The following is a 19,081-nucleotide window of genomic DNA, read 5'->3' as shown; positions in this document are numbered from 1 at the left end:
TAATGGCTGGCTTATAATTTTCTACAGGGAAATTGCTGGCTTCTCTGATTAGTATATTCCTAGGGTTATGCAACCACATCATTGGTGTTTCCTGTGCCGTCTCATTTTTATCACTATCTTACAGACCAGGACTCTAAAGACCATCATATGATCTCGATTGCGTGTACATGGTGTGCGCTCCTAATACATATGTCTGAATATACTGTAGTATTCGCTTTTCTTACTTAAACATCACGATCCCTATTTCGCAAGCGTATTAAAGGACTGTCGAATGTCCAAAAGCCGGCGAGCGAGTTGGTGCACAGCACCCCTATTCACAGTCGGAGCCATCGGAATGAGCAGAAAGACGCAGGTCTGCTTACTCCTCTTGTGAAGTTTGATTGGCTCACCACTAGGGCTGTACTCAGGATTGACGATCCCTTGAAAGTGCAAAGACTCAACACAGAGGGTTGTGAAATCCAGGCTACGACTTGAAGAAAACCAAAAAACAAAAAGACAGGTAACAGATGATCAGGGACTGGATAAGCGGATCACCTGTTAGGGTGAACAGCAAAGTTGGAGGTAGACGGAATGAAGTGGGGAAAGAGTAACATTCAAGGCTTTTTACAGGGGAACCGATTAGGAGAGAGAGTAAAGACGGAAGGAGAAAAGGATGAGTGTGAATAGGGAGAAGTGAGTCAGAGAAATGTTCCTCGGAGGGGATGTGAGTCAGAAAGGGAGATTACATAATGGACTTGGCAGAGCCTCTCAGAAGTGGGGGTGGAGGCAGGGGGCTGCTGCAGACTCGGAGAGGGAAGGTCTCCCATGAGCTGTGTAGTAGCTACTGAAGCAGATGAGGTCAGGAAGATGTGGTGTGCATGAGAGGGGGGTTGGTGGTGTTCTGGGAGGGTGAGGACACCGGGTGATGCCATTGCTGGCAAGGTAGCTGTGCTTGGACGGGGCTCCCAGACTTAGCATCTTTTTAATGGAATACATCGGTGGAGAGGAAGGGAGATCGGGGATTGAGTCCAATACTCCCATTCAGCTTTTATGGAAAATAGTCTAATAGACTTAATGTCATTTCCCAGCCCCCCCCCCCATGATCTACTGTGTCCCTCTTTTAGGCTGATGTATGCTTCTTGGCTCTTGGAAGCTACGGTCCAGCCAAGCCCCCTCTGCTACCTATGCCTTTTCATTCATTTTTTGTTGTTCTCATCGTTTGGAATGTTCATCTAGGTGCTCTTTAGTTTTGACCTCACTCCTATTCGAAGCCAATATCTCAGCTTCAAAAGCTTTCCTTCCAAGTTCTGTGTCCTCCACCCCACCCCCGTGATGGCATACCCCCTCCCACTCCAAGTCAGGTCTTCATTATCTTCTATGAAGTAGTTTAATACTTCTCAGATTTATGGGATGTCCTGGCACTTCTGATTCATTCGCTGTTCCTTCTAGATCATGAGTTCTAGTATGCCCTAGCTTCTTGTACTCCCCATGATGCAGAGAAAATGACCAACGAATATTTAGAAAGAAGGAAGGCCAGAGGACAGCCTTAAGTATCATTCAGAAATATCATCTGCTTTGTTTGTGAGACAGAGTCTCTCTTTTGCCCAAAGCATGCCCGCTAGATTAAGGTAGCTGGCCAGTGAGTCCCATGAATCCTTTTGTCTCCACCTCTTCAGGGCTTGGATTTTAAGCATGCCACCATGCCCATTATTATTTTTGAGTGTTCTGAGGATCACACTCCAATCCTCAGGCTTGCAAGGCATGTACTTTACCAATAAACCATCTTCCCTCCTCAGTGTTTTCCTTTATGAATAAAAACTATAGAGTTCTGTGACATTAAATCCATTTATGTTGTATATAGAGGATATGAACAACCATCTTTAGATCTGTGTTGATATTTCAACTAAACCTCAAAGCAACACTTATCCATTTCTCTCTAGCCCTTGGCATGCACTATGCTACTTCCTGCCTGTCTCTGTGATGAAGCGTGCATCATGCTACTCCTGCCTGTCTCTGTGATGAAGCATGCATCCTGCTACTTCCTGCCTGTCTCTGTGATGAAGCATGTACATGCTACTTCCTGCCTGTCTCTGTGATGAAGCATGTACATGCTACTTCCTGCCTGTCTCTGTGATGAAGCATGCATCATGCTACTCCTGCCTGTCTCTGTGATGAAGCATGCATCATGCTACTTCCTGTCTCTGTGATGAGCACTCTAGGTGCTTCGTGTAACTATATCCAGATAGTATTTGCCATTCTCCACCTGCTTTAGCTTTACTCAATGTATCTTCTAGGTTTTTCCATGTATCATGGTATCAGAAGCTCCTCCTCCAAGTGGAATGATATTCCATCATGACTTGTTTTTCCATTCATTTATTGATGGACATTGGGGTTGTTTCCCTTGGGGCAGGGGGCCATTGTTTTGAATGTTAAAATACATCATCTATCAGGTAGTAGAGTCTCCCAGGGCATAGTTAGGGCTGGTAGAATCCTACAGGGAAGAACAGGGTAGACTGAGGAATCATCTCTGTGCCTGGTGAAGTCATTAGAAATGTCCAGAATCATGGAGACTCAGAAGAGCAAGAAAAGCCCCTCCCAGTTAAGTCTCCTGGACTTAACAGGAAAAGCTTGGGCATCAAGTTCATGTGATGGTAAATACAAAGAATCAGCCCTGAGGGGCACTAAGTCCATTTGTTCTTCCCTGTTCTTGAAGTGGGAGAGTAAGATGGATGAGGAGGCGTGAGGTAAAGTGACTCAGTTAAGGAGAGACACTGGGGGAAAGAGGTGTGGGAGAGGGGTGTGGTTATAGTCTAGCAGTGATTCCATGGATACAGGGGTTCCACGGGTGCAGGGGAACACTTGAATGAGAAGGCTGGTCAGTCTGCACACAATGCCTTTCAACAAGCTTCATGCACACAGAGCCTTCTGCACTACAAGATCTGCAAATGCCCACCTTACAGATAATGACAGTAAAAACCAGATGCCACAGGGAACACTGGGCACCAGTCACTTCTGTTAAAGACTTTCTTCTTTTCCATTGCACTAGTTTGGGCTCCTTTCTTCTCCTGACTTCTCCGTGCTTAGAAAAGGATTATTGAGCTCACCCCATGAAATGTCGCCAGTCCTGCTGTTAATGATAGGAACTGGGTTAAATGCTTCTCTCCCGACAACTTCTTTGTCATTGTTTAATGCGTCGAGTGAGTGTGTGTGTGTGTGTGTGTGTGTGTGTGTGTGTGTGTGTGTGTGAGTGACATGTGTTTGGGTATCCATAGAGGCCAAAGAGGAAGCTAGGGTAACAGGCAGTTAGTGACTCCTCATGTGAGTGTTGGACCTTCCTCTGGAAGAGCAGCAGGTTCCCTACTGCGGAGCCATCTTATACCGCCCTCTGCAGCTTCTTAGCTGTACCCCAAGCCTCTGACACCCCTTGCATTGTCTGGCAGAGTCTCTCCTGGTTCAAAGGGGAGGGGAGCTAGATTGTATTGTCTCCTGTTAAGAAGCCAGAGTCCTTCTTCACTCTCCCCCTGCCCATCTCACAGTCCCGATTTGAGATCCCAGCCACACCCCAAATTGAGAAAGGCACCCCATTTCTGACAGTGACAGGTAGACAGGAGCCTATTGCATGTGGAGCCCGTGAAGCTCCCGGCCGCTCTGTCTAACAGGAAGCAATAGCTTCCCAAGGTATTTCTGGGCTGCCTTTGTGGAAGTGGTATTTTTTTTTTTTTCCTGTCTTCCTTTCTGCTTCAGACATTTGGTGAGCTGGCCCATTTCAAGTTGCCTCTGATCCTCTGCTGCCGCTTTGCCAGCCCCTCCGATCTGTCCTCAGGGAGTCTCACTGGTCACTTGCCAGAGACCCCCTCAGGCCAAGAAAGCTTGCCTGGCTTTGTTTCTGCTTAACCCCTGCCCTTCAGGGTGCTGAGGGGCGGGCTCTGGGCTGCCTCCCTTGTACTCTGTTCTTGCTTCCAGGTGATTAGCAGGTGGCTTCTAAGCAGAAAGGAACTTTGCCCCAGGCTCCGCTCTCCCATAGGCTCTTGCCGTTTTGCTACAAAAGAGAAAAATGGGGCCTTTGAAGAGTGTCTATACACTATTCATGTACTTTTCAGAAAGAGAGAAGTGTCTATAAATTTTCAGGATTGGTATTAGATTTTTACTTTGTTATCAGAGAGCAGAACTAGTGGGTTATGGCTTGGAGAGCTTTTGGAATGAAAAAGAGGCAGTTGCCATTTCTAAGCATCTGGTCTTTTAGTGAAAGCTTATTTGAAAATGTCTCTCTCAATACTAAGTCGCCAACAAGTTGTATTCCAGTGGGACGCTGTGGCCAGTAAGTGCAGGGATTGGGGCCAGGGGCCCTGCTAAGTGCTGTGTGTGTGTGTGTGTGTGTGTGTGTGTGTGTGTGTGTGTGTGTATGTGTAGGTGGGTGGGTGAGGGGAAGCTAACCTTTCCACAGTATTCAGCCCAGTGCCTGCCCATCTGCTGCTCACTGACCAGATGAAAGCTCCCTTGTCTACCTCAGTCCTCCAGGCAGGCCTTTCTGTTACCTCCTCTGGTGCCTTCTGATCCCCCCAAGGGAAATATGGTATGGTGCTTTCAACAGCTTGAGCCGCTCTCCTAGCATTAAACGGAACACGATACTCTCTTTTCCCATCTCTGAAGTATTGTGGCCACTGAGATGACTTCTCAGACCCCAAAATTAAAATAGGATAAAATAAAAAAGTAAGGAAACAACTTTTCCTGAGGTTTTTTTTTTATTATTTTAAATTTGTGTTGCATTTGTTTATTGTGTGTGAGTACGTGTGGACAACATGCAGGACTATTCTCTCTTCCACGAGGGGTCCAGCTCAGATGGTGAACCTGGAGGAAGGTTCCTTTACCTACTGAGCCATCTTGCAGGTCCCTGTCCTGAGTGTCAGACAGCTACTTTCTCTCCCATTCTTTTTAGTTGAAAACTCAAATTTAAGAAACTTCTGAGAACCTGTCCCCCTTCCTCTGCTGCGTCGTTGACATTACTAAACTGAGGGATTTGAGACTGAGGCGTGTGCCGCATGAACCTGGTGTGGAGTCATCTTTATATTGTTTTGTTTCCTCAGGATTGTGCCAAGGGTAGCTGTTTTAAGTAGCTGGTTAAGGCACAAACCATCCAGAGAACAAACCTTTTGCCTACTTAGGGTCTTTGCCTTTGGATGGGTCTTTTCCCCCTGGGTTTTAAACACGTGATGTGTCCACCAGAGAACATCGTGGTGTGCTCATCTGTGCCTGTGTTTTGCCAGTGTGTGCAGACCTGTGGTGCCAAGGGCAGAGCCTCCAGAGGCCTGGTGGGCACTCTGTGTGTCCCCATGCCAGAGGGGCATCTTTGGATCCGTGAGCCTGGGAAACACAGATCCTAGCTTTCAGCTAGCTGAGGTGTGCTGAATCTCAGGGTGTCTGTGAAAAGGCAGGTGGAGAATAGCCTATGTGGCCTTTTCTATAGCTTGGCTTAGATTATTTTGTCCTGAGGGGATCTCAAACATCGAATAGCATGCCCACTTTAAGCAAAAGGAAAGGTGGGAGTTTCTCTCTCTCTCTCTCTCTCTCTCTCTCTCTCTCTCTCTCTCTCTCTCTCTCACACACACACACACACACACACACACACACACACACACACACAGCTACAAATCCTCAAACCATGCTCTCTTCTGTGTGAGAACAACCTTACCAAAGTCGGAACTTGGAGTCTCCCTGGGGCTGACTGCTGAGTTCTGGTCTGGACATATTTATATGACAACAGTCATAAAAGCTGTTGAGCCGTCCCCTTGGAGTCACAGAATCAAGGCAGTCTTTGTCTCCCTGAGTGAGAACAGCATGAGGTGCCTAATGCCTGATAAGATGGCTCAGGAAGTGGCCTTGTTTCTATGACCTGGGGTTCTGGCTGGAGTGTAATCCTTTAGAAAGCAGCACATGGCAGGTGAGGAAGCTTTGGGGTGTGCTGGGAGAGCTGCTGGGTGCAAGTGTGCATGGGAAGACTGTGGCTCTTTAGCCATTGAATGAGGCAGGCTGGGACTTCCTGAGGTGGAACCAGACGCAGGATCTTTTGGGCACACAATGTTTGTCCAAGACCAGTATCTGCCTGGCCATGAATAAAATCCAACTGGGCACCTTGCCTGCATGAGGACCTGAGTTCCTTCCCTCAGACTAAAACCAAAGCTGTGTGATAACATCCCCTTGTAATCCCAGTGCTGAGGAGGAAGAAATGGGGACTCCCAGGATCTGCTGGCCAGGCAGCCTGGCCTGCTCGGCCGAGAGACTGTCTCAGAATCCACAGTGGATGGAGCCTGAGGAACAGCACCAGAGGTTGTCATCTGTCCTCCACATGTACATCCTCCTGCGCATCCATGGAAACACGCACGCACGCACGCACGCATGCATGCACGCACGCACGCACGCACGCACGCACGCACGCACGCACACACGCACGCCTGTACACGTGGTACAGCAAATGATAGCAACAATAACAAGAAGCCACCACATCGGCCTTCCCTGGATTTACAGCACTCTTTGGATTGCCATGGCAACAACAGTTTTAATTATAGAGAGCCAAAATGATACCTTGTCTATCAGATGTGTCTCACTTTTCCCTGTGGACAGAAGTCTGATTGGGGTAGCTTTGTGTGGATTTTCCTTCCAGGCTGGATTTGATTATCTGCTCTAACAGACAGGTCCTTTGCTTGTGGAATGAGTGTGAACAAAGTTCTATGGGCTGAAGGACCTGCTGGACAGAGGCCCCTGTGACACCAAACTGGGTTTCTTTGTCTGGGAGACGGCCCTATTAGCTCAGTCTGCACACTTCGGAGCCTGGTGTGGCGCTGCCCGGGACACCTTTTTGCTGCTCTGTCTTAGCCCCTGGAAATCTGCATATTAGGCTAGAGAGTTGGGTGGAGTATCATCTGATAATTATCCTTGACAACACTTAGGATTAGCCCGGGAGGCCAAGCAGGAAATTCCATTGCTGTGGCAATCACAGAGACACACGCTTCACAGCTGCTTCCGGACCAGAGCCTTGGAGGGGACGCTTCAGGGCCCACCTTTCAGCCTGTTCCCCATCTTTATTTCTGGACCTTGCTTACTCTTTGAATTTCCCATCAGGTTTGGAGAGGGACTACAGCATATCTGAATATGTCTGGGCTCCCTCGTTTTCAAAGCTCCTGCAAAGCTAAATAATCTCCCCCTCAGGTAAACATAAATCATTGTCTACCTTCTTTGCTCCTTGAGTAGACCTTCTGATGTATTCATTAATTATGGCTGCTGCCTGGTGGCACAGTGATGGCTGAGTCCTACCTGTGAGCATCTTTCCTGGACCGCCCCCTCAGCCTTCAACTCCCACTCCGTGTTAAAGAGCTCCTTTTTCTGAGAGATGGACAGCCAGATGGTGGCAAATGAAAGAACTGTGCCTACAAAAAAAAAAAAAAAAAAAAAAAAAATGCAGCAGTGTGGGTACATTCATGATGCTTCCAGAAGGGGGGCAGAACACTCTTGTCATTAAAACCTGGCTCAAGGCTGGGAAAATGCCCTGCAAACACAAGGGAGGGGGAGAAAAAAGGGAGGGAGAGAGAGTGGAGAGGGGGGGGAGAGGGGAAGAGATGAGAGAGAGGAGAGAGAGCAAGGGAGAGGAGAGGAGAGAGAGACAGGAAGGGAGAGGGAGGGAGGAGAGACCACAGACTGATACTGGGTGGGGGTGGGGGTGGGGGTGTTGTCCACCTGTTTGTGATCTGGTCAACCCCTACCAAACATCTCCATCTCAGCTTCATGACTCTCCTGCCTCACTCCTGCTCTGCCTCCCTGGAACAATGAAGTTCATCACAGCCCCTGCCCTGAAAGCCCAGGATACCCAGGCAGAAACCGCTTAGCAATAGGCACTGTGGTTCTGATTTCTAATTCTTTCCCGGATTAGTTTTTAAAAGAGAAAACAAAAAGTTCCCATTTTTGGTAAATCTTGCTTAACTAACGGCACAGCCCATGTGTTTGTTTAGTTTCCACATTCAGGAAGCCTCGCGCCTCTGACTTTGATTTTGGAGTTCAGGCATGTTAATGAAGCCTTTGTATGAAGGCAGAGGGGTTCTGTTTCTTGTTTGTTAGTTTAATGAGATTTTGTGTTAAGAATGGCACCATGGATCTGTCAGAATTAGCTTGGCTGCATGTGTGTAGCTCGGCAGCTCTGAGACCCTTGAAATGTCTGTTTTTAGGACACCAGCGGGGGGCTAATGAAAAGGCTTTGTTGATTTTAACGAATTGCAAGCCACTGTAGCCAAAATAAATATAATCTGCTTTTTGGATTAGTTGTCACAGATGATTTTACCTACTAACAGTGATTAAAGAATGCGCGTGGACCAGGAACCTAGCTGTTCTCCAGCGACTCTGGCTGAAACAGCAATAAACAGAAGTAAATAAAGACTTAGGGTATTAGTTATCTTTAATAAACACTGACACCGAACGTGTAGTGTGTAGGCGTGAAGAAGGGAGGGGTGGCTTAGGGAAGACTGGGGCGTCAAATACCTGTGTGGCGCATGTCCCTTCAGCTCCTGCTGCCACAAAACAAAACACAAGCAAACAAGAAACAGATGATTATTAAAAAAAAAAAATGAAAGTCCAGTGGAGCATGGTCTTGGCCGTGCTCTGTAGATCTACCTGCTCATGGAATGGTTGGAAGCCCGGAGCTGTCTCCTCGCTCTCAGGGCCTCTCCAGTGCCAGCAGATTCATTGCCATTCTGTTCTCATCTTCCCTTGGACTTGGGGACCAAAGTTGAAATCCTGCAACTATAGGATTAGAGTCTGAATGTGAAGGTGGTGTTAATTACTTGTGTAATTATTAACCTTCTTGCCTGGTAATTCTTCCCAGCTAATGAGCAGGACAGTAGAGCTGTATCCGTCCCTGTGTGACCCCACTGCGATGAAATGGCTTACCCCAGCTCATAAGCCTGGACCTTATGTTTCTCCAGGGAAGTCCACAAATAGAGCTTTCCCTCCTTGTTCCTTGACCACATCCCAAAGAAAGGAAGACTGTGGCTGAAGTCTTCTTAGACAGGGTATGTGCGCCACCTGAAAGATGCCTTCTGTAGAAACAAAACAAAACAACACCCAAGTAGAAGATGTTGTGATGTCTCTTATTATTTATAACTGTACCAAATGCTTCAAGGCCTCCTGGTGGTACTTCATCTCTGAATTATGAGCTGTCCTTAGCTTCTTGCCCTCCTGCCAGGCTGGTATTGATATATTTTATTTGTTGACATATGCAGAAACAGGTGTGTTCAAGGCATGGGAATGGGTCACAGAGCCACCCAGCAACAGAGTAGTGGACTTCTAGTCTCGTGTGTAACCATGGTACCATTCACACTTGACTGTCCCAACCAGCATGGCCACCAACCTGTGCTTGCAGGGTCTTGAGAACTAAGGGCTGTCACTTACTCAGTTACTCTCACATGTCAGATGCCATGCAAAATGTTTGAAGGCTACACACCATGTTGTACCTTGGAAAGATGCCAGCTCATGTGGCAGGCTCAGCTTTAAGGAGATCATAGGATGAATCAAGAGGAGCTACTGTTCCCTTACAGTTTCTAGTCTGGTGGAAGATGCTAAGGCAGAAGACATCATAAATTTGAAGAGTGATTTGACTCTTGCAGGGTTATGGAGAAGGCAAGAGAGTGGCTGGCGAGGCCTTGAGTCCTGAGGAGGATGAGTGGAGAACCCCCCCCCCACCTCCCGTCTAGTGGCTATGGTTGGAATGGAGACTTGAAGGCAGCAGCTGTGGGTCTGGGGAAAAACAAAATAGTGAAGAAGAGCAGGGGTCCACACACAGGAGCTGAGTACATGCCACAGAAAAAGCAGGGAATGGACAGCAGCAGGTGTCAGAGATAAGTCTGGCTGGGTGTATAGCCATGGTCAGGACTGTGAGATTGAGAGAGAAGTGTGACATGACACCTGTCATATGTGAAGAAACCCTGAGATAGGTGTCATTATCCTCATTTCAAGAACGGAGCACTCAGGTAAAAGATTCAGCAGGGGTGCTGTCCTGCTCCACAGCACTGATGCTCTCTGCCTCCTCGGAAAGGATATACATGAGATCTACTTGATGTCTTTTTTAATGTCAAATGGAAAAAAACTTAAGTTCACATTTTAAATGATACCTTTGAATGGAAGTGTTATATATCATGTAGTAACTGGTCCATTCATCATGCATATGCATCTTTTGGGTTACTTTACATGTATATGTATGGATGGCAAGGGTCCATGTGTGTATTTGTATGTATGTTTGTAGGTGGTGGTGGTAGCATTTGTGGTGGTGGTGGTGGTGGTGGTGGTAGTGGTGGTGGTGGTGGTGGTGGTGGTGGTGTATATGTAGGTGGTATGTGTGTAGGCACAAATTGACTTCAGATACTCTCCTTGATTGTGCTACATGTTATATTGAGGCTGGATTTTTCTCCTGGGAATCCCAGAGCCCCCTAAACTAGCCAGATTGCTAGGGGATTCTCTATCTTCCCCATCCCACGTGCTGAAATTGCAGGAGGGCTGCCATGCCTGCCTGGCATTTATCTATGTGCTGGGGATCCAGACTCTGGTCCTCGGGCTCACACAGTGAGCCCTTCACCTCCTGAGCCATCTCTCCAGCCTTGCAATTTTAAGTCCATTTTCCAAATGAGTTAGCAAAATAGATAGTATCTTGTGAATTACTATGAGAAACTATGGATGGTTCCAGGTGAGACTTGAACCTGACTCTGTCGCCAGCCTCTGAAATGCCTGTGGTTCCTAATCTTCATGCTGCCCTCACAGCACTGGGGTTGGAGATGCTAAGAAGAATGCTATTTATGACCTCTGCTCCATTTGTGACATGAATCTTCGGGTGTGTGGCACACACATCTTAGGGTTTAGACTGTGGTGATATAATATTACTCTGTTGCCTCCGACTCCCCAGGCCTTTCTGTCTTCACACTAGTAAGGAATGGGCTACAAACACATTCATCTAGGTTACCCCCTTTCTTCCTGCCTTCACCATCTGCAAGGAGTGAGATGACCATGACCCTGACCTCTCCTGCCCTGATTCAGGGCAGGCCCCGGGCAGACAGCCAAGTGTCTGAAACCCCAGGTGGGACTGAACCCCCCACCCCCAGCCAGAAAGTGATACAACTTTGCATAAAGCAAGCTTCAGGGAACTCTCCTTTGAGAGTTTATTTTACAAATAAACGTGAGAATTTAATTTATAAATCCTGCGCACTCTTACAAGTTGACGAGACAGGTCTATTATACATCAGCAATGGTCTAGTCTGTTGTATTTCTTTCACAGTAAACTTGAAAATCTCATTAAATATGCTCAAGGAATTTTTACAGTGAACACAAAATACCATGTTCAGGAGGCAAATGCAAGCACACATGTGTATATCTGGACAGATGTACACATGTGTGCATAGAATATAACCAGAGTTTGGCTCCTGGGTCTTCTGTGTGAATTTAATCGAAGTTGGGTATCTTGATCAACTCTGCAAGGCTTTAAATGTTGTGTTCTGTTTTTGTGAAGAACTGTGGCTGGCTGGGTCAATATCAAGTTCTACCTTAAAGTCTTTCAAATTAAGCAAACAGCAAGCTGTCAAATATGTTCAGCATTGATGTCTCCCTTCTCTAATAACCTTGTATTTCAACCTTGCATTTTCCACAAATGAAGCATTCCTCTGTGGAGGAATGATATTCAAGTTCAGCTTGTTTCTGCAAAAGTTTTTCCTAAATATATATCTAAATTTCTCATATGCTACATGGTTCTACCTTCCTACATTTCTTTAGGGTTTATGTGGCATCTGACCATTTCCATGAATAACATAACAACGTGTAGGGATACTCAGTCATAGACTTATTAGAATAAAATTTAATACAGGTGCCGTGTTCATTTTCTATGGAAGTCTGACTTGGGTATCTGGCATTTTGAAAGAAGAGGAAGTAATTATCTTGTTATACTACCATACCCTGACAGGTGGGACGGACCCGAGCAAAAGCTTGGTTCTGCTTAAAATTCAAATTAACACTCGGGTCAGCTCTGTGTTCCTACAGAAACATGATATTCCTCTTCTCTGCAAGACTAATTCACACACAGAAGGTGAGTTTTTCTTGTCTGATTTTTCCAGAAGGGACCTGTTTGTTCCCCTACCCCTTACATTCCTTAAGAGAATAAAAAGAGTGTGTTCTGTGTTAGTAAGTTATTAAGGAAGAGAACTGTTTACCAGGAGACATCGTTAACCTGGCACACAATTTATACTGGTTGGTGTTTAAATATCAGAGCTATTTTGTAGCCCGAGCCTGAATGTTCTAGCTGTGTGGTATCTTCACCAAAGTCTTTACAAGAGAACTTTTCTCAGCTCAGACCCTGAAATGCTGCTTCTAAGGCCATTAGTACTTTGACAAACCTCAGCTTCTGGTGAATTTTCTCTACAAATGGTGGACTAGTAGCTTTGGCTTAACACGTGAGATCAGCAAACCTAAGGCTCTTGAAAAAGGCTGGAACCAGAGCAGATAAGCTCCCCCACCAATGTGTGTGTGTGTGTGTGTGTGTGTGTGTGTGTGTGTGTGTGTGTGCGCGCGCGCGCATGCTTGTGGCTTGTTTTCACAACCTCCTTTTGTGGCTCACTACAAATACTTTTCTTTTGAGATGGAAGGTTAGGGTGGCTTTGGTTACTGTGTATCTTCTCAGAGTACACATCTTACTAGCATCACCAATATTGCTTTTAATACATGAAATGTTGTATTATTCATTTAAATACTCTCAAATCTGAGATGTGTACAGTGGGGGCTTCTTTATCTTCGTATTTTGGGTCAAGAAAGTACACAACTGATGTCTGGAACTGTGGATCTCAGACTGATTTTCAGAGTTTTGTAGCGCCAAATATAGAGCTTTTGGCTTACACACTATTGACTTTTACAGATTATTTTTGTTCTTATTATCTAGCACTCTACTTTGTTATAAATGCTTTATTGAAACCCAAAGTAAGTTTAGTCAATTATGAAAGTTTGAATCCTGAAAAAAGTTCCTTTTCTTATAGTGAAAACAACACCATCATCAACAACAAAAAATAAAACAATAACAAGTGAAGGAAGAGATGAGAAGAAGTTTGACGGAAGTTGAATTCCAAGAGTAACTTGAGCACCTAACAGTTGTACACATAGACACTTACAGCTTCTACCCCTGTAAAGAAGATCTGCCCTTTGCCTTACCCTTCAAGATAGGTAACAAGTAGATTAAGCTCCTCCCACTGCATGTAGAGTCAAGGTAGGGTGAGATGACAAAGCAGCCAGGTGTGCCTTTGCAAGGAATTCCTTTGCAAGGAGCTGTAAATCCTGTGCTGGTTTTCTGTCTTCTCTGTGGTGGCAACTTTCACTAACGTATTTGAAACGAAGAAGAGAATTTAGGAAACTGACTAAAATCGATCTCAGAAAACAGGAGTTTCCCCAGGAGCAAACAAAATAAACTGTCCCAGAAGCTGAAGTTTGGAACAGTATTACAAATGCCTCAGTAGATTTTAAATGAGGCAAAACATGTTCCAATATAATTTAAAAATAACAACTTAAAAGGGCTCATATATAAAGACATAAAAGGCATTTTGACATTTAATATGAAAACAGCATTTTGATGAACTGGGTAAAAATGAGTCAGAGACATATGGATTACATATTTCTTATAGTGTGCCTGCGTTTTAAAAATGAGGCAGGAAAAAAATCTGGCAAAATATTTTTGGGGAATTTGCTACATCTACTATATTTAAAAAGGTGGAGATGAACTCCAGACTGCTGTGACTGCTCATGACATTGAATTTGATAACTTTTCATTTGCGCCTCACAGATTCTTGTGAAATAGCTCAATCTGTCCATGTACGGTGGAAGTGAGTAGTTGGAGACAGTCTTCCAATTCTTTTGGTCATAAATTGGTCACCAAACATATACCTGCAGGGGCATGCCAAATGCCAGGTGCTGGGCTAGGCTCAAGTTGGAAGAACTGCCCTTAAAGGAGGGGTACCATTAGGAAGGGCTTAAAGTTTCTGGGTACCAGAAATTCTAAGTGCTTTGCAATGGACCAAGAATACTATTTATGGAGTATTTATAGGCTGGGGATGGGGTCAGATGGGCGAGTGCTTGCCCTGTATGCACAAAGCCCTAGGTTTGATCCCTAGCATATACTAGGCTGATGGCTCAAGTCTATGATCCCAGCAGCTAGGTGGTAGAGGCAGAAGGATCAGAGCATTTATTGTGTGCAAATCTCTTTCTACACCTTACCGTGTGGAACTGTTAGATAGGAAATGAAAACTGTTTCTCTTTTATAAAATTAAATTGTGTTTTTGTATGCACGCACATACTCATGCACACTTGTATGTTAATGTGGGCTTGCTTGTGCCACAGTCCATGTGTGTAGGTTGGAGGACAGTATCTAATGTCTGTCCCTGCCTTCTACTTGTTTGAGACCAAGTCTCTTTGCTCCCTCCCCCATCCCCTGCTGTTTATGCCATGCTTGATGACCCAAGAACTTTGGGGAATTCTCTTGTTCCCACCTCTCATCTTCCTGTGGAGATGCTGGAATTGCAGCTGTGCACTCTACATCTGCCTTGTACAAGGTTTATGGGGCTTCAAACTGGGGTTCTCACAGCTTTATGAAAAGCACCTTCACCCACCAAATCACCTCCCCAGTGCCTGCTCTTCCTTTTTAGACGATGAAGAAGCCAGGGTGACCTTTGCAGTGGTGACACATTCAGATACGTCGGTACCTCTTAGCATTCCCATCCCACTTTGCGCCAATAGACTCTCCAAGCTCAGCTGACTCAGGGTTCATTAGAACTAGGAGCTTATGGCATGAAGGAGGTTTGTTCAGGGCCAGTATCAGCAGAAGAAAATAGAGCATCTTCTGTTGTCATCTTGAAGGCCCAGAGGCCCCTGGTAAAAGGAGCAAATGAGTAAATCCAGTTCCTCTGTGGGAGAGACCCTATAGAGATACAGCGGCATGAAGACAAGACCCTGAGAAAACAAAGCCTGAGAAGGCCAGAGAAATCCACTCAGCCAAGCATTGTTCCTCCATATGAGTGGGCACCATGAAGCCACAAACGTCCAGGAGAAAATTCCGGCTGAGACCAGCCCAGTTTGCAGCCTCGGGAACCAACACAGTGACAGCTGTTGATAGTCACGCAGCTTGGGGTGCTGAGTTGGACAGCAAAGGGAGACCAGGACAGTGGCGGCTTGGGATGTGAGCTCAGGTGACCATGACACAGACAAACCTTTCCCCACTGTGAATGCTCATGACAAGTGGGTGTGGATGAAGGCCAGGATCCAGCGATGTTGAGCGCTGCTCAGAATCTTCCACCCGTATCTGGCATGAGCAAATGGGGAAAGAGAAAACTAGCACATCACACTTTGTACTTTACACAAAAAGACAAATACACCACAGAGAACATGAGCAAGTGTCCAAAAATTCTCCTTCCCGGGCCTTTTATTCCTCTTACTCGCGTCCCACGTAAATGTTTATTGACTTCATCATGAAACTTAGAGCTGATGCTAATGAATTTCCTGCCATTTGTGGCTCTGGGGGCTTGCTTGGTGAACCCAAGATTGGAGAGGGAGCTTTAAAAAGAAATGATGCCACAATTGCGGTAGACAGCACACACGCAACACAACGTGGGCGGGCTGGTGATGATGAATGGCGACATGAGACAAAGGGCTGCATCCTTGATGTGTGGTACTGTAATAACTGTCCACTTTGCTCTGTGTGGTCAAGTATGCATTTCCACAGTTTTGCATGTAGACTGATTCGTACTGTGTGTACTAATGTGGTCTTCCTCTCTACCACGTGAGCACCCCCTTTAAAGACAGAGAGTGGTGCTTGGTTTTCTCAGTAACTCCTTCACTGGCCTCTTCATGCTAACTGAGGGATGCTAGGGTGTGAGGTCCTCTGGATCTTGGGCATCTGTTCCAAACTGGAGTGGACATACTCTCACCTCTTGATTGCTTCTCTCTTCTATAACTGGTTGCAAAATCAGAGGCCAGCATCGGTTTGCTATCTGTTGCGGTAATAAAACACCACGACCAAGGGAACTTATAGAAGAAAGAGTTTATTTGAGCTTATGATTCCAGATTAGATGTGATGATTGAGTGGAGGAAACAGGTGGCAGGAACTAGATGCCAAGGGTAGAAGAAAATGGTTAGCACCTGGAACTGCAAACACAAGTTGGGAGGAAGGAGAGGGAGTGAGAGAAGGAAGGAGGCAAGCATTGGAGGAGAGAGGGAGAGCCATCTTAAGCTCTCAAAACCTACCTCCAGTGACATGCTTCCTCCAGCAAGGCCACACCTCCTAAACCTCCCCAAACAGCATCACCAACTGGACACAAAATGTTCAAATGCCTAAAACTATGGGGGGGCGGGCATTTCTCATTCAAGCCACTACACGGTCCCATAACTTCCAAGGTGACCAGGAACCACAAATCACACAATAGCATCTAGGAAAAATGGTGGACTCCATCAACTCCAACCATATGCGGCATCTAAATGCCAAGGAAGGAAGCTGTGTGAAAAGGGGGGCTGTCATTTTAAATGCACTCAATGACTGGGTGATTAATGCTTTTCTGCCCCGAGTTTCTCCAAATTGAGAGCCAGGAGACAGTCTGTCTCTGTCTCTGTCTGTCTCTCTGTCTCTCTCTCTGTCTCTGTCTCTCTCTCCCCCTCCTCCTCCCTCTCCCCTCTCTCTCGCTGTCTCTGTCTCTGTCTCTCTGTCTCTGTCTCTCTCTCTCTCTCTGTGTGTGTGTGTGTGTGTGTGTGTGTGTGTGTGTGTGTGCGTGCGCGCGCACATTGGGGTGTGTGGCACTGTTCTTGTTTATGAAGGCCACAGGTCAGTTTCAGGTCCTCCTCCATTGCTTCTCTAGCTCTCAGTTTTAAGATTCTTAGTCTCACTAAACGCAGATTTCTGGCTTTGGTTAGACTGCCAGGCCAGCAAGCCCCTGGGATGGCTCACTCTTCACCACACCTACTGCTGACAGGCTTCTCACTGGTGTGCTGGGGTCCAAATTCAGGTCCTCAGGCTTGCAGAGCAAGCACATTTCTGTCAGAGCCGTCTCTCCAGTCCTGGGAAACAGCATCTTTAAGACAAATCTCTCCTGTCTTGGAGCCTAGGACTTGTGGACAGGTGACGGGACGTTTACAGCTCTCTGTCTGTCATAGTGGTCAGGGTCTAACACAGCACAGGAGATAGTGACCTCTTTCCCTCGGCCACCATGACCGTTCTGTCGTCAGAGTGGCAGGAGGAGAGATAAGGCACACCCTTCTGTCTCGGGAGAGGAATGAGCAAGAGGAAGCACACCCCAGAGAAAACCATTTCTTGCTGCTACTTCAGTGAGCCTTTTTGGAAGTTGTACAATTGAGTTTTTTTGGTAATTTCAGCTGATAATTAGATGTGTTTACACAGTCAAAGCTCCCCTTTCCTACTGAGGCACTTTATGTGAGCATTCTTTCTGAGAAAAGCTGGAAGTTTTGGAAAATTGCAGGGCCACTAATGGTTTGAAAAAATGACCTCTCAGAGATGTGTTTAAATTACAGTGGGGAAAGAGAGCATTTTTGTAACATTTTATTTTGTTTGTGTAATGAAGCTCATATAATAATCAATATTAAATATGCAAAACCATGTCAGGGCAAGCACACACACACAGGTGCACTGCTAATACTAACTTTAAAACAGAGGTTTCATTTTCAGGAAATAGCACAAATATTCATTAATAAACCTACCCTGTGAGAGCTGAGGTAAGGACTGAAGCTTTACCAGCCAACAGAGTCTCTATTGTCTGTCTACAGCCGAGTTCATGGAAACTGTAGTACAGGAGGGTGGTGGGTAGTTAAAAAGAGGCACGGGACACTTGATTCTCACAAATTTGGTGTACATCGTTCATCTCAACCAAAACCTATTGGAATAAACCGTGTTTTACTAAAACCTTAAAATTCTCTTTCTGCATTCATTTCATTATCTTGGGGGCAGGGCACGCATGCACAGCATGCCTGTGGCGGTCAGGCAACAACCTGCTGGGGTCAGGTCCCGGCCTGCACCACGTAAGTCCTAGGGTTCAGTTCAGCTTGTTGGGCTTAGCAGGAAGCGCCTTTACCCACTGAACTCTCTCACAGGCCCCAGAACAAGCTTTGGATGTCATCATTTCTATGTGAAAATGCATCACTGTCACACGTTGTTACCAGGACAGGAAAACAGATTGTACCATTATTTTTCTCCTCTTCTTAATTCCTCGGGATATGAGAAAATTTTACAGTCAAGGGAGTATAAAAATCGGGCAACGATGGCGTTGAACATAAAAATAAAATTTCCAGGCTTCTTCCAGATTGAGAACCACCACTGACGCCACTGACAATGGGGACTGGTAGCCTATAGAGCTTTGCACACCAGGAAGTGTGGTGTGCACCATTGATATTCGGAGCCAACCCTTGTGGGTAGGCAGGGATGACAATTTGTTGTTGTGTAGCTTTGGAGCCTGTCCTGGAACTCACTCTGTAGAGTGAGTGTAGAGTTCTGGCCTCAAACTCACAGAGATCCACATGCCTCTGCCTCCCAAGTGCTGGGATTAAAGGCATGCACCACCACCACCTGGCCAGGGAAGACATTTTTGTCCCTATCTCTGAAACAGGAAGCATCAGCATCATTAAGAGCTGTGGAAAGGGGAAGCTCAGGGTGGAGATTGGATCCCAGGTCTCCTGGCTGCAAAGCCCCAAACTGATGATTGTGTGGAATATTAATGGCATCTTTGTTAAAAACCATAAACACTAAAGGTAAGAGTGTATGTTTAATGTCACCGGAAGAAGCACATAAAAGATGTTTGTATACAAATATATGTTGTGTATATTATAATATACACAATACAATGCCTGTAATCATAACTGTGAATAATTGTTGTTATACTGCCATTAATATAGATAAATACATAATGCATATGTGTTGAAAGAATATAACTTTGGTAAGCTTGCAAATGAATTTGGGGAGGAACAGGCACTGAAGAGGTTAACTTGAATGGTGATATGCATATCCTCTTCATAGTTTACAAATATGGCATAGTGAGCAAAAAGAAGTCTT

The 19,081-nt window shown here is 45.8% G+C and overlaps 1 protein-coding gene across 4 annotated transcripts in view; it reads left to right on the top strand.

The window, feature by feature from the left end:
* Positions 1-19,081, top strand: part of Esrrg (estrogen related receptor gamma) — a 629,832-nt gene that overhangs the window by 193,442 nt on the left and 417,309 nt on the right. The gene's annotated exons all lie outside the window — the stretch shown is intronic.

This window comes from Peromyscus leucopus, chromosome 15 (genome assembly GCF_004664715.2).
Source record: "Peromyscus leucopus breed LL Stock chromosome 15, UCI_PerLeu_2.1, whole genome shotgun sequence".
In the NCBI taxonomy this organism is placed as follows: domain Eukaryota; kingdom Metazoa; phylum Chordata; class Mammalia; order Rodentia; family Cricetidae; genus Peromyscus; species Peromyscus leucopus.
Note: the sequence above shows the minus strand (reverse complement) of the source record. Positions and strands in the feature narration are given on the sequence as shown.